The sequence below is a fragment of the Phalacrocorax carbo genome (genome assembly GCF_963921805.1).
Source record: "Phalacrocorax carbo chromosome W unlocalized genomic scaffold, bPhaCar2.1 SUPER_W_unloc_3, whole genome shotgun sequence".
Taxonomy (NCBI): Eukaryota; Metazoa; Chordata; class Aves; order Suliformes; family Phalacrocoracidae; genus Phalacrocorax; species Phalacrocorax carbo.
Window position 1 is genome coordinate 1,734,015 of NW_026990254.1, and position 14,407 is coordinate 1,748,421.

The following is a 14,407-nucleotide window of genomic DNA, read 5'->3' on the forward strand; positions in this document are numbered from 1 at the left end:
TACTGAATGGTATGGGACCCGGGCATGGTGTAAATGGTATGGAATAAGGGGTGGAGAATATGCTGGTTCTGGCTGAGAAGGGGTTAATTCTCTTCAGTGTAGTGCCTGTAGTAGTCAGGGACCATACCAGCTTCCTGTGCTCTGCCATGTGGGTGGGAGGCTGGGAGGGGCGGGGCCATGGCAGCTGACCCCAACTGGCCAATGGGATGTTCATTCCATACCATGTGACGCCATGATCAGTATATTAATGGGGGCAGTTGCAACTCAGGGACTGGCAGCGTAGGGTCGGCGGGCAGTGAGCGGCTGCGTCAAGTGCAGTTTGTTTTGGTGGTTCTTTCCCCTCCCCTCCCCACTCGGGGTTTTGCGCCTCTCATTGTTTTCCTTTCCATTGCATTTTTGTTGTTTTGTTTTTTTAAAATTTTATTTTAATTATTAAACTGTTCTTATCTCAACCTACGAGCCTGTGGGGGTGTGGGTGTGTTTGTGTGAGCGAGCAGCCCTGTCATGCTTAGCTGCCTACTGGGGTTAAACTACGACAGCAAGGCATGTGTGGTGTTCTGATGTAGCATATAGGATGAACAAAGCCTGGACACTAACCACAGTCAGTTTATAGGAAGCTTGCTCTAGTCACTGTAGAGGAAATAATTCGGCATGTCTTCTGCAAAGATCAGTCTAAATTGATATCCTTTTAAATCTTTCAGCATACACTCTATGCTTGAGCTTCAGTGACTTAAAATATGCAAGCAGAAATAGATAGGACACAAGATAAATGTAAACAATATGGACTTTTCTGCGTAAAAGCAAAGTGTATTAAGGACAGAGATTTTTGTTATTAATGACATTGCTTTGAACAAATGCAAGTGGATGAGTAATAGCGAAGTAATGAATTAAATGGCTTAAAAGCAGGAGTCGTATAGTACTGCTGCACATGACACCTTTTCACTAAAATTTGTTCACTTGGGAATTAAAAAAGGATGCTACCTGTTTTAAAGAGAAGAAATTGTGAATGGTCTAGAAAAATTATCTCATCCTCCTAAATAGGGAAGTAATATTGTGCACATATTGCTTCAGTCTTCAGATTTTATTTTTCAAAAAAGTTTGATCATTTTTTCTTGTATTGGTCTAAGACAACTTGGTTTACTCAAAAATTGTTATCAGTTTTAATTTATAAGTGACAAATAGTTTGACCATAATGAGCTAATTTCCGATGAATAGATGGTCATTATTTATAGTTAGTTGCTCTTATTCATAGATAACCTCTAAGGGTTCTAAATCCATAATGAATAGGAAGAAACAAAAGAAAAGTGTTTTCAGTGAATATAGCACTAATTTAAAGAGCCTGTCATCATATGTGGTCTCTCAGTGAAACCTTTGAAGACAAGCAAGGACAAAGATCATTCTTCTGTTAGGACTATCTGAACTGGCTGATGTACAATTGTATGGGAAATTAGAAGTTAAATGAGATACTAAATTGAAGGTACCATATATCTACAAGAAACTGAAACATGATCTCTGTCATAGGGACAACTGCATTGCTGAAAACTACTAAAATATAGATTCCAAGATTCAAACTAAAGCGCTTCCCTGAATAATTTGTACCTTCAGGCCTATTAGATATAATTGAGCTCAATGATATAAATGCGTGTATATATGTATGTATATAGTAGGTTTCATCTTATCTGACTCTAGCTGTTAATCACAGGTATTCAGTCTACCTCAATTGGGTGGACTCTGTATATAATCAGTGGAGACACATAAGAACCTCCAGCGAGCAACTAATTGCATCACAAGATAGATGCTAAAGAGGGGATGAATCGCCCTCTGGGGAATATCTATTGACAATACAGGGCACCCACACTAATTTAGACTAAACATTCAACTATTAGCCAGCTAAAATGAGGTGAAGTGAATCTCACCCACTGCCCCCACAATTTCAGATAGGCTGTCCATATTGTCTTTTTTTTTTTAATCCCCCTGTAGCTTTGCCTTCAATTTCCAGCCACTTGTTATACCATTTCTACATGGAAAAACGCTCTTCTACTAAACTTTGGTTCAGACCAATAGACTACAGTCAGAGTCTCACTTGGATAAACTAAATGGATTTCAGTCCTGTAATTAAATCGTAGAATCATTAAGGTTGGAAAAGACCTCTAAGATCGTCAAGTCCAACCATCAACCCAACACTAGCATGCCTCCTAAACCATGTCCCGAAGTGCCACGTCTACACGTTTTTTGAACACCTCCAGGGATGGTGACTCCACCACCTCTCTGGGCAGCCTTTTCCAATGCATAGAATCATAGAAGCCATGTAACTCTTTCATACCACACAGTATACCAGTACCACCAGCAACAAATACAATGTTACCATAACCTTCTGAGTTTACATTCTCTTGTTCAAGCGTGCATTAATAACTTATTTTTCATTTTACAGCAACATCTTGGAAGGTCCTATTTGGATTATTTATCCATCATGACCAGCAAGTCTTGTTGCTGAAGGTTGGAGATGGCCTCTCCCAACAACAGCTGCCACTTCACTGCCTACAGCAGTAAAATCTGTCTGTCTGGGTCAGGAGGGTGACTACACAAATATGTGGTGGCAGCCCAGCACTCTGTAACAAATATAGGAAGGTGTGTTTGGCTTTTGCTGAAAGTAGAGGGAAGTATGCCTGTATGTTTGCTTGCTCTCATGTGAGGGTTGGGGTAGGCTGCTTCTGTATCAAAAGGAAGAGGAAGTTGCCTGAAACCTGGATATGGCCACAGTGACTGCCAAACTTGAATCCTCCTGAATTTATCAGAGGAAACAGAGTTCATGTTAAAAGAAGAATACTGAAATTAAATCTGTGTTTGGAAACGGGATAGGGATTGAACCAAAATATAAACAATTCACTGAATAACTAGGTTAACTAATTACTGTGATTATCTTGCTGCCTCATGATTACAGTGTTGGCTGCTGAAAGGTAGTTAGAGGTTATAAGGTTCAGAATGAGATCTCATAGGATCTTCTGTTGAAACCCCTGCTATGCCTGTGAGATATTTGATACTGACTGCCATTGGGAGCATAAATTGAATGTCCTAATATTTCCATTAATTTCCATTTCCTATTGAAATTAATTTAGACATGCAGCAAGCTACTCTGATTACTAGCTGGTGCCAAGCAAAGTGAAATTTATATTAAGAGCAAATATGTTTTCTTGAGTTTTTTTTCTTTTAATTTATATACACAGCTACACTTGAAATTTGGGGGTGATGGTTAATGGTAACATATTTAATACATCTTCAGTATAATCCAGCTTCAAAAAACTTCCAATTTCTTTCCCGTGGCTTCACTGTGGAAGGGTCATTGCATTTAATGGAGTAGGCTGGGCCACTTGTCTAGTATAATGTTGGAATGATGGATCTTTTCCTCTGTGTGAGCTTCTACTTACAAAGTCAAGTAGAGTCAAGTCATGTATGGTCATTAATTCACCCCCAACTCTTTTCCCAGCCACCCAAATTTAGCATAGACAGTACTTATTATTGTCACATCTCTCTGCAGAGCATACAGATCAGTCTGGATTGGAGCAGGTTAATGACAAGCTCAAACTCTGTCATATCCTAACTTTATAGTAGGACTTTGACCTAATGGAAGCAGCTAGTAATTCACTTTCTCTAATTGCAGAGGACTCTTTCTATAGAAACTTTATCTCATCTTTACCCTTTAAGCTCCACCTTATCTCCAGTGAAGTCAGTGAAGCTACAGTGAATGAGTGGAGCATAAGCTTTTTGCTGAACTGGAACCTTTGGTTTGACCTTACAAAAGGGATTCTGACCCTTTTTATTTGCATATGGATTTCTCCAGTCTTCCATATCTCAAGGTCCTTCATTATTTTATTTCCCCAAATGATGTTTGTTTTGTTTCTTTTGTAGTCTTGCATAGGATTTCAGTATATATTTTTTAAGAACATCTGTAGAACTGATTCTCATTTTGTTTGAGTATCTGAACTGAAAACTACAAGCATAGGCTGCCTTCAAGATTGTGCTGGTTTTGGCTGAGAAGGGGTTAATTCTCCCTGGGGTGTGTGTGTCAGCTACCTTTCCAGCTTCCTGCGCTCTGCTGCATCAACGGGAGGCTGGGGAGGGGCAGGGCCACGGCGGGGGCGGCTGACCCCGACTGGCCAATGGCATGTTCATTCCATACCATGTGACACCATGACCAGTATATTAAGGGGGGGGCAGTTTGCGGCTCGGGAGCGGCGCGGCAGCGGGTGGTGAGCGACTGCGTCGCGTGCAGTTTGTTTCGGCGGTAATTCCCCCCCCCCCCCCCCCCCCGCGTTTCGCGCCTCTCGTTCTCCTTTCCATTGCATTTTTGTTGGTTTTTTTCATTTTAATTATTAAACTGTTCTTAGCTCAACCCACGAGCGTTACCCTTCTGATTCTCTCCCCCATCTACCGGTGGGGGAGTGAGCGAGCGACCGTGTGGGGCTGAGCTGCCGGCTAAAGCATGACAAAGATAAACATAGTTTGGGTTTTGCCTGAACAGGAACATCATTTGAATGGCTTTTCAGCTGTTGTCCTCGGCTGCAGTTCTAACATGAAAAGGAAATGCGATGATATCATAAGAACCAAAAAGGTACTAAAAATACTAATGTTTAGAATTTTGTTTGAGTGTGAGTCACAAGATTCAGAATAGATCCCCTTGCTTTCTAAACTTATTTCAGATAGAAGTCTAGGTCCAATCTTAGTCTCAGACTTGGTCAACAGTTTGTGAATAGGGATAATATATATGTGTGTGTATAGTCAAATTGCTTGCACACCCCCCCACCCCCCAGAGTTAACCTGTGAATAAAATTTCCCTTTTTGTGAGTTTCAGAAATTACTCACTTTTGTGTGCTGGCATTCATCAGCACATGGCCGGCAAACCTCATGAAATCGTCAGCAGATGATCCTACAGTCCTCACGAAATCTATCCTGAGAGGTGTCCCAGCCTAGGGGGAGATACAGGGTCACACATCCTGCTTCTGTCCTGGAGAGCTCAAAAGGTCTCCCTCTTGGATCGCTACTTCTAGGAGCGAGATGATTTGCTTTGGTCAGTATTTTACATTCTGGCCACAATTCTGGTATACAAGTCAGGGAGCAGATATCCCAGGCGTGGACAGAGGTTGACTGGTGCCCAAGTCATTATGACCAAGATAATGGCAAGATAGGGCTTAACCTGGGATCCCAGAGTGGCCTGGGGGGCTGTAACACCACATCAGCTTATAGGTTTTAACATTGCAATGAACTCCTCCCCTTGTTCCTAGCCTGGCTAGCAACAAGGGGTTTCTGCTATAGTAATTCCCATAACATGTAAATCAAATCCCAGTTTACAATAATTTAAAGGTATTTCCATTACAATCTCCACCCCTGGTCCCTTTGGACCAGACCAATGTGGCCTTGCCCATGGCTGCAGTCCCTCCAGGTACATACCTGCTCTGTCAAGGGCTTATCCATGGCCACATGCTCTGAGGTGCTCCAGTATGACCTCATGCAGAGCCACTGATGCTTCATGGTGTACCTTTGTCACCGAAATTGGGAATAAAACTCCTTAACACCAATGTAGTATTAAGATGCAGGCATTCTTTATTATGGTGCCAGATGCACAGGGGATAATTTTTCCTAGCATGCATGCCACAAGTCATGATAGACAAAGCTTTTATTTCTCAGTTATATACATATGCATTAGATTGCCCAGAATAGGTATATGTATTCATTCTATTTCCTAGAACTAATTATAATACTTGTGTCTTAATTGCCCATGTGTTTTAAGTCCCTTAGGAGCCCCTGAAGAGAGGTATCAGGTGGTCTCTGATGGTCCCCAGTGGGTTGTTGTGTCCTTTCCATGAATGCTGAGTCCTTCTTCCACATATGGTCATGAGTTGTCCCATCCAGTAATCTTTTCAGAGTGTGTTGCAAGGTGTGTTGGTTTCAACTGGTGTTCTGACTCTTATCTAGATGGAGATGTCCTTAGTTCCTTTTGTCTTGGTTTTGACTGGTGCCTGCTGTTAGGTTGTTTACATCCCTCCAGGATGTTCCCCATCAGGCTTCGGAAGATTATGTCCTTGAGTGCATTCTTGCCTGAGGCCCCTTATAACAATATCAAGTCATGCTCAGCAATGGAAAAAAAAAAACAAAAAACAACAAAAAACACAAAAACAGGGAGGGGTGTATGTGTCTTCCAAGGTAGCTATTGCTCAGAGACTGGTTGGGTGTTGGTCTGCTTGTGGGAGGTAGTGAGTAGTGAGCCTTTGCATTGCATATGTTGTGTTGTTATCTGTTTTCCCCTGCCTCCTTCCTTCATTTTTCCTTCACTTATTAAACCTTATGTCAACCCACGAATTTTCTTGCTTGTGCTCTTCTTATTCCCTACCCTGTTCTGCTGGGGGTTGGGGGGAGTGAGCAAGCAGCTGTGTGGATGGTTAGATGCTGGCTGGGGTCAACCCATCACAGACAATCTTTCTAACATTGCCTCAAGTGCTATAGGGTTGTACAGACTAAACAACTCTTTCACTGGTTTAATTTGTTTTAATCGGGATGAGGAGATGTCACCGAAATCGGGAATGAACCAATGTAGTGTTAAAAGGCAGGCATTTTTTATTTGCGGCGCTGGATGCATGGGGGATAGCTCCACCTAACTTGCATACCGTCAGATCTCTGTGCCGGTTAAATACATGCTTCATATACATATTCATTAGATTTCTGATAAAAGATATACATATTATATGCAGATGTCATTTGCGCATGCCTATTGGTGTCTCTGGGTGGGGGTGGTCGTCAGGGGTCTCTGGATGAAGAACATACTCTTCCTCCCTGTGTCCGCTAGTTAACCCTTGTGTTCACACAAACTCAGTTCTGAGATTACCTATGTACTGCCCTTGAGGGGTGGTCTGTCCTTGATTTAGTGTCTGCTCTGCAGTTCCTTATCTTTATGGCTCTGTATGTCTGCTTTTCTTAAGGCCAAATGTCATCGTGACTTTGTTTAGGTATTTCGAATCTTGAGGCCTCTCTGACACCCCTAAAGCAACATGGTTTAGTCATCGTGCAGGCTGTTCCTGTTAAGGCTACCTCCTTATCTTGGTTAAGTTTTGGCTCCGGGTCCCAGCCTTAGTTGAGCTACACTAGATTGTATTAGTAACTCCCAACCATTTATACCCTGAATCATTGCTACAGAAAAGTGAGGCTTTAATTTAATCCTTAAAACAGAGGTTTGGACCCTAAGTACTAGGAGTGAGGGGTTTAGGATCTAAAAATTAGGCTTTGAGTCTGAAAAGAGAGGGGTTCTGACAGAAACACATTATCTATTACATTAAGGATTAACTAATGACTAAAATACAGATTAACGAATACATTGATTGTCCCCAGACTTAATGTTCAGTTGGACGGTATAGCAGCATCCATGTTTGGTTAACTTCACCCTGGTTACAGAGAAGCAAAGGAGAGCTATACTAACAAGACTGCAGCTTTGCCAATGTAAACAATATCTACACTGGTACTGCTTCTGCTGGTATATGTGACCTGTATCTGTATCATCTATTTGACTTTAATTCTGACAGAAGTTCTCATAGCCAACTTTCATTTCATAGGGGAGAAAAGGTTTCTGGCGAGATTTTTATCAACAGCAAAGCTGTTCTCTTTTTAAAATTTTTTTTTAAACATTGTGTTGCTGTACACTTCTATGGGAGAACTTATCTTGGGCTGCATATCTCCGGGACACAGGGCTCTACCCACCCTGGGGACAGTGATGCACAGACATCAATATGATGGATACAAAATGTCCGTTTATTTAACTGCGTCACACGCTTATATAGCTCTTGTGCTTCCTTTTCCTGCCACTCCTATGGGGAGGAGTCTATCTTTCCGTCACATCCCGTGATCTTCCAGTCGCCGATCCCTCTCTATTCCCCTACATCTCCCCCTCCCCATGCTGCTAAAAGTTCTACAAAGCTACTTGCGTAAGCGGATACATATTGCGGTCAGGTCTATATTCACGTAACTCTTGCAGGCGCTCTCTGATTTGTCTTATAACACAGCATAACAATGGCAGCCCACAAGTAACCATGGTTACTACGCACAACAAGATCCCCCCAATTATTACTATCCAATCCCAGTTCATATCTCTCTTTTGCCGCCCTTTCCCAGTGTCGCTCTTGTTGCAATATTGCTTGCGATCTTGTCAAGGAGCTCATTTCTTTTCCCAATGGTACGGCTAGCATGAGGATCCATGTCAGCAGACCCTGCAAAGAGACAACTCAGAAAGGGATTATTCATTGTACATCCTTGCACAGTTCTGCTTTCACACACTTTGCAGGCACCCATTCTATGCGCCCTTCATTCTCAACCGCGGCGTAGCCCCTCCCCAGGCATCTCAGTTGCCATCCTCTCTCCCATTGCTCACTGCCTGGGAACCTTACTCATACCTGCGGATAGCGCTCACCTGCTTGAGCTTTGCCAAAGTGCTTCTCCACTGCTGTAACTTGCTCCTGCCTGCGTATAAAATGATTAAGCGAATATAGTGCACGCATTAAAATAGTTTGCTGAGCTGCTACGGGTATAGCTCCCTTATACCCCTCCCCAAGCTGTATTATTTTTGCTTTCAAGGTGCGATGAGCACGTTCAACTATTGCCTGCCCTGTGCTATTGTAAGCAATGCCGTGTTTTAATACAATATTCCAAGCTTTACGCCATTCTTGGGTACTTCGAGCCCGAAAGCATGGTCCATTGTCTGTTTTTATCTCGGTAGGCTTTCCAAGCCACGCCATCACCGTGGTCCAATGCGCAGCCAACTGCGTTGCAGTCTGCTTCCGATGTTGAGTAGCCATGACGACTCCACTATATGTATCGATTGTAATTGCCAGGTGCCTTCCGGGGGCCAACTGTGGACATTCAGTAAAGTCAGTCTGCTAGATAGCATTTGCTTCCAGTCCTCGAGGGTTGACTCCTGCCTCCCACAATGGCGAGTGCTGACAGTAAGGACAGGTGGCTACTACTTCTCTTGCTGCTCTTATTGAGATGCCACGCTCCTTTGCCAAGGCTTTAGCACCCAGGTGCAGTTGTTCATGCAGTTTCCTTGCCTCCGTCAATGTCCAGACTCCCGCGGCTGCCTCATCAGCCATGCGATTCCCCTCAATCAGTGGCCCAGGCCCTGTCTGATGACTGCAAATGTGAATTACTGTCACAGTTGCTCCTCGCTGCGATAAAGCAACATCCAGCATCAAGGCAATTTCCGTGTGTGGTACACCGTCTTGTTTCATGGACGTGACTAATTTATACACGTATAAGGAGTCCGTGCACACATTTATATGCCGATATATATCCTTTCGCAGGGCTATCTCTAGCGCTTTTGCTTCTAGCCACTGCACACTTTTACCCTGCTCCTCATACGTCTGGTGCATCCAACTGTTCTCTTCTTTCCACACTACCGCCGCTCTGTTCGTCTTCGAGGAAGCGTCTGTGAAATATGTTGGTCCTGGGTGAGGGGTATCCAGAACTCTTCTATCCACACTTAAATCCACCACTTTGGCTGTCTCGGCCCACCTCTGTACCGTGCCTGTGACTGTTTTCCCTGGGTACGAGTATACCGCCAATTGTATATCCTCTTCACTCTCTACCACCTTCCGCCATTTCTCCCCATTCCACGGCACTGTGAGCTTATCTGGCTCTTTCCCAAAGATTCCCTTGCTTTCCCGTCACAGATGCCAAATCATTCCCACAGCTACCTTGACTTTTGTGGAGAATGCATCCTTGGGAACCTTCTGATATACCCATCGCAGTGGTTTTTCTTCCCCTGCTCGCATTTGATGTAGCAATCCTAATCCTCCACCGGCGGTCAGAATCCAACCTGCGATTAATTCCTCCTGGGGGTCCCACCGCCATACTCCTTCCTTTTGCATTAAACGTTCTATCATCTGCAACTGCTGGACTGCCTCAGCGTCTAAACTCCTGGGCTCCCATGGGTCGGTCCCTTTCAGCAACGCATAGAAAGGTTGCATCTCCTCACCGGTGGCGCGCACGAACATCCGCAACCACTGCAGTGCTCCTACCAGCTTCTGGACATCGTGTAAATTTTTTAACCTTAGGTGTAAGTTTAATAGGCTGAGCTTGTATGCAATCCCCTTCTATTCTAGCACCCAGAAATCCACACACTGGTCCTCGCTGTACCTTTGCCTCAGCTACCTTGAGGCCCTGTCCCGCAAGGCCCCTTTGGGTGTCTGAAAAGACTTGTTCACATAACGCCTGGGTGGGCGCAGCTATGAGGACGTCATCCATGTAGTGGATCATGTAGATTCTCTCCTGATACTGTCGCCTTACTTGCTGCAATGCAGAAGCCATATACCTCTGGCAGATCGCTGGAGAATTTTTCATCCCCTGCGGAAGTACTGTCCACTGCCATCTACTACCTGGTTCTGCGCGGTTCACCGTGGGCAGAGTAAAGGCAAATCTCTTTCTATCATCTGGATGTAGTGGAATACTGAAGAAGCAGTCTTTGATATCTAAAACAATGACTCGCCATCCTTTCGGGACAGCACTCAGATCTGGTAGGCCAGGTTGGAGAGGCCCCATGTCCTCCATTTGCTGATTTACTGCTCTAAGGTCATGCAGCATCCTCCATTGGTTTTTATCTTTCTTTTTTATAGCAAATATAGGGGTGTTCCACAGGCTCATCGAGGGCTCTAGGTGCCCTGCTTCGTGCTCTCGTTTTACTATAGCTCTTACAGCCTCTGTTTTCTCTGTTGTCAGGGGCCACTGCTCCACCCAGACGAGCTGTTCGGTTTTCCACACTAATTTGTGCTGATGAAGCCCCTCTGAGGCAGTGGCCCTTATGCTAAATTTTTCAACCCGATCCCCATCTGGGCAAGGGCATCTCGCCCCAGCAAGGGGCTTGCTACCCCATCTACTACTAGTATTGTTATAACGGCCGTGAGGAGCTTCCCTGCCTCCTCGTCCATGACTTCGAGTTTCACAGGGCAAGTATTAGTCCTCGTTTGTTGTTCTCCTCCTACCCCTATGATACGTTTTCCCATGGCGAGGGGCCAAGTTGGTGGCCACCGTTTGAGTGGCATCACTGTGACATCCGCCCCGGTATCCACTAACATTCCCAGGCATATCCGTGCCGGGCAACTCGGCTCTTGCGGGGTAATCATCACCGCCGCCATGGGCCTCTCGTCACAGCCTATGACCAAGGCCATGCGGGGGCTGTAACCTGCAAATCTTGCTGGTTCTGCTCCCCTGCCTGAAGGTTCACTCCCCCTTGGCCTGCTACGGTGGGCCAAGCTCCTGGCACTGGCACCATGATGGGGGCCATTTGACTCACAGGAGGTGTGAATCCCCCTCGCTTCGCCCTCCTTTGGCCATTTCCTGGCTTTGTGGCTGGACAATCTCTTGCCAGGTGTCCCAGCTTCCCACACACCCAGCACCTCCCTACTGGGCGCGCTCCGCCTCCATTACATCCTCCCCTTTCCCCTAGCGGGCACCCAGCTTTCAAGTGCCCTTGCCGTCCACACAAGTGACATCTCGGCCCCACCCCGGCTGCTTGCACCATCACCCTTTCTTCGCTTCCACAGTCAGGGTTCTGGCAGATGTGCGCTCCCACACCGCCATGCTGATTCAACGCCTCCTGGCGCAAGACATGCCTGATGGTTTGACCCAATGATGCCCCTGCCGCCAGGGTGTGGAGGACATCAACTTGTGTCTGCGGATTTGCTTGATTTCGGAGGCAATCCATAAGGACTGCATCCTTGGCCGCCGCCGGCAATTCTGATTCTATAATAGCCTTCTGCAACCTGTCACAAAACGTTGTAAATGGCTCTGCTAGTCCTTGCTGTATCTTTTGCCAAGGTTCCGCTTTTTTTTTTTTGATACCTGCCCACTTCGCTATACGCTCTACGGGAACTCTCCGTTACCACTTGCAGCTCCCTGCCCCTCCTCCAGGAGCTATCCGGACAGGGAATATCCAGGGCATCTCTATCCTTACTCCATCGAGGCTACAATCTCTGGCTATCAGCTGCCAGTTAGGTAACTCGACTGACTGTCGCTGGGGCGCACCCTTCATTAAGAGTCCTGTCTGCCGCCGAGTTACTTCCCCTAGTGCGCACATAGCCTGCTGCAGCTGCCGCAACACTTCCTCCGCGGGCTCCTCCGGAGCTGCAGCGCTCCAGACCTCCCCTTTTGGCGGTCTCTCTCCTCCCTCACTCTGATTGGTCCTCCGAGTCCTTGCTGCCTTATGCCTCTTTTTTGCGCGCTGCAGGCAATCTGCCCCATTTTCCCACATGTGGATATCGGTTTCTCCCCCAACTTCTGATTCTCTTCTACTCGAGGTTGATCTATACCCACCCTGTCCTCCCCTCCAGGCACCCCAATCCTCCTCCTCGCCTGACTCTCATCTCAAGGGTTGCCCCGGGAGCCAGTCTCGAGGGTCGGGCAGAGGGTGGCGCCGCTGCCGGCGCTGCTCATCTTTCTCCTTCCGCTCCGTCACTCCCGCTGCGTCCACTGCCACGTCACCCTCCCCGCGCCTGCGCCAAATCATCCCAGGGGTATGCGGGGGGGGGCGGGGGCATTCCAAGGGTCCTGCTGGCTCAACAGGGAACACCGCCGCTTCCCGATCCACCTCCTTGGGAGCCTCAGACTGAGTAGTTGGCCAGGCTACTCCGTCCGAACTCCCCGCTTCTTCCCCATCCCCCACGATGCTTGCCCCTGCCTGTGTCCCCACTGCCAATCCTGGGCCTGTTTCCGGGCTACTGTCGCCTGTAGCACCGTGCAGGCACAGCTGTGCCTGCCGCCCCACCTCCTGATCATCCCGAGCTTTCAATAGTAATCGGTGTATCTTTCTCCAGAGCTGTATGTACTGGGGTTTTCCCATCATAGCCCTTTCGGCTAACTCCTCTTTAATTCTCACCCAATTATCCTTATTAAATATGTCTGCGGGACTTCGTATGAGCCCCTGCGTAATCATCCATCGGATGGCCTTTGAGGTAGGTGTCTTCGATATCGAAGTACCATATTCCTTCCCCAATCACTTCGGTACCTTTACGACTGATTCCATGGCGCGCCCGCCGTCCTGCGGCTCCCCGTCCCACCCCTGTGTGCCCCAAGCTATCTTTTCCCCCCCGGCGAACTTGCCATGCCACCCCGCCGATCACATCGGGGTCACCACTTGTAGCTGTACGCTTCTATGGGAGAACTTATCTTGGGCCGCATATCTCTGGGACACAGGGCTCTACCCACCCTGGGGACAGTGATGCACAGACATCAATATGATGGATACAAAATGTCCGTTTATTTAACTGCGTCACACGCTTATATAGCTCTTGCGGTTCCTGTTCCTGCCACTCCTATGGGGAGGAGTCCATCTTTCTGTCACATCCCGTAATCTTCCGGTCGCCGATCCCTGTCTATTCCCCTACGACATTGCACTTTTTAATTTTTTTTCTTGTGTATGTTAAGCCAAAAGATCACTTTCATATCTCTTCAAAAATGCTTTTTTTGCAAGTCTCGTAAGACATGTGTGAACTGGTAGAATCAATAGGTGAATGGTCTGAAATAGTTGATAAGTTAAATAGTATGAAACAGTAGCTGTATAAAAGTTTTCCTTCTTAAGAGATTTTGAGAACAATACTTGGCAACACTTGGCTTTGTTTCAATTGCTCCCTCTACTGCTGTTTCGGCTCCCCACCCCCATTTGATTGTTTGGGGTAGAAACAGGTCTGACTAGTGTTTTGTAAATAAAAGAAAGTTGAGATAAGGGTAAGGAATGTTGCAATGATGAGTCTAACATCTGCCTTAAACTGAAGTGTTCTTTTGTCATATTTTGCAGTCTGTGAGTTGCTGTGCATCTGTATTTGCTTTTAATAGGCTGTATGCTGGGTTTGTCACAGAAATCGGGGATAAACCTGGTAACACCAATGTAGTGTTAAAAGGCAGGCATTCTTTATTCACGGCGCTGGATGCACGGGGGATCGCTCCTCCTAACGTGCATACCTTACCTTTCCCATGTGATTTATATAGACCAAAAATATACATATTAATCTTATCCATACATATTCAGTATTATTCTCTTTGGTGATTGGCACAAACTCGCTCGCTTCACATGTAAATTATTGCACAGGCTCAGTTGTCCTTTCCAATTGTTCTTTTTTGAGTAGGGGGTATTACTTGGGTAGGTGGTTCATGAATCGGTGGTCATGATCTCCCCCTGCCGGAATTACCTTTTACCTACTTGGTTCTTAATTCTGGCAGTCCTGGCCAGTTTTCTCAGTCCACTACACGAAACCACATTTTGTCATCCTCTTCTGACAGAAACACATTTTCTATTGTTTCGTTTGCATTAATGATTACCTAGGGACTAAAATACAGATCAATGAATACACGGATTTGTATACTCCATGTCCCCAGGCTT

The 14,407-nt window shown here is 45.9% G+C and overlaps 1 protein-coding gene across 3 annotated transcripts in view; it reads left to right on the forward strand.

The window, feature by feature from the left end:
• LOC135310854 (ras GTPase-activating protein 1-like) overlaps window positions 1-14,407 on the forward strand; it is a 137,524-nt gene that overhangs the window by 15,278 nt on the left and 107,839 nt on the right. The window lies entirely within an intron of this gene.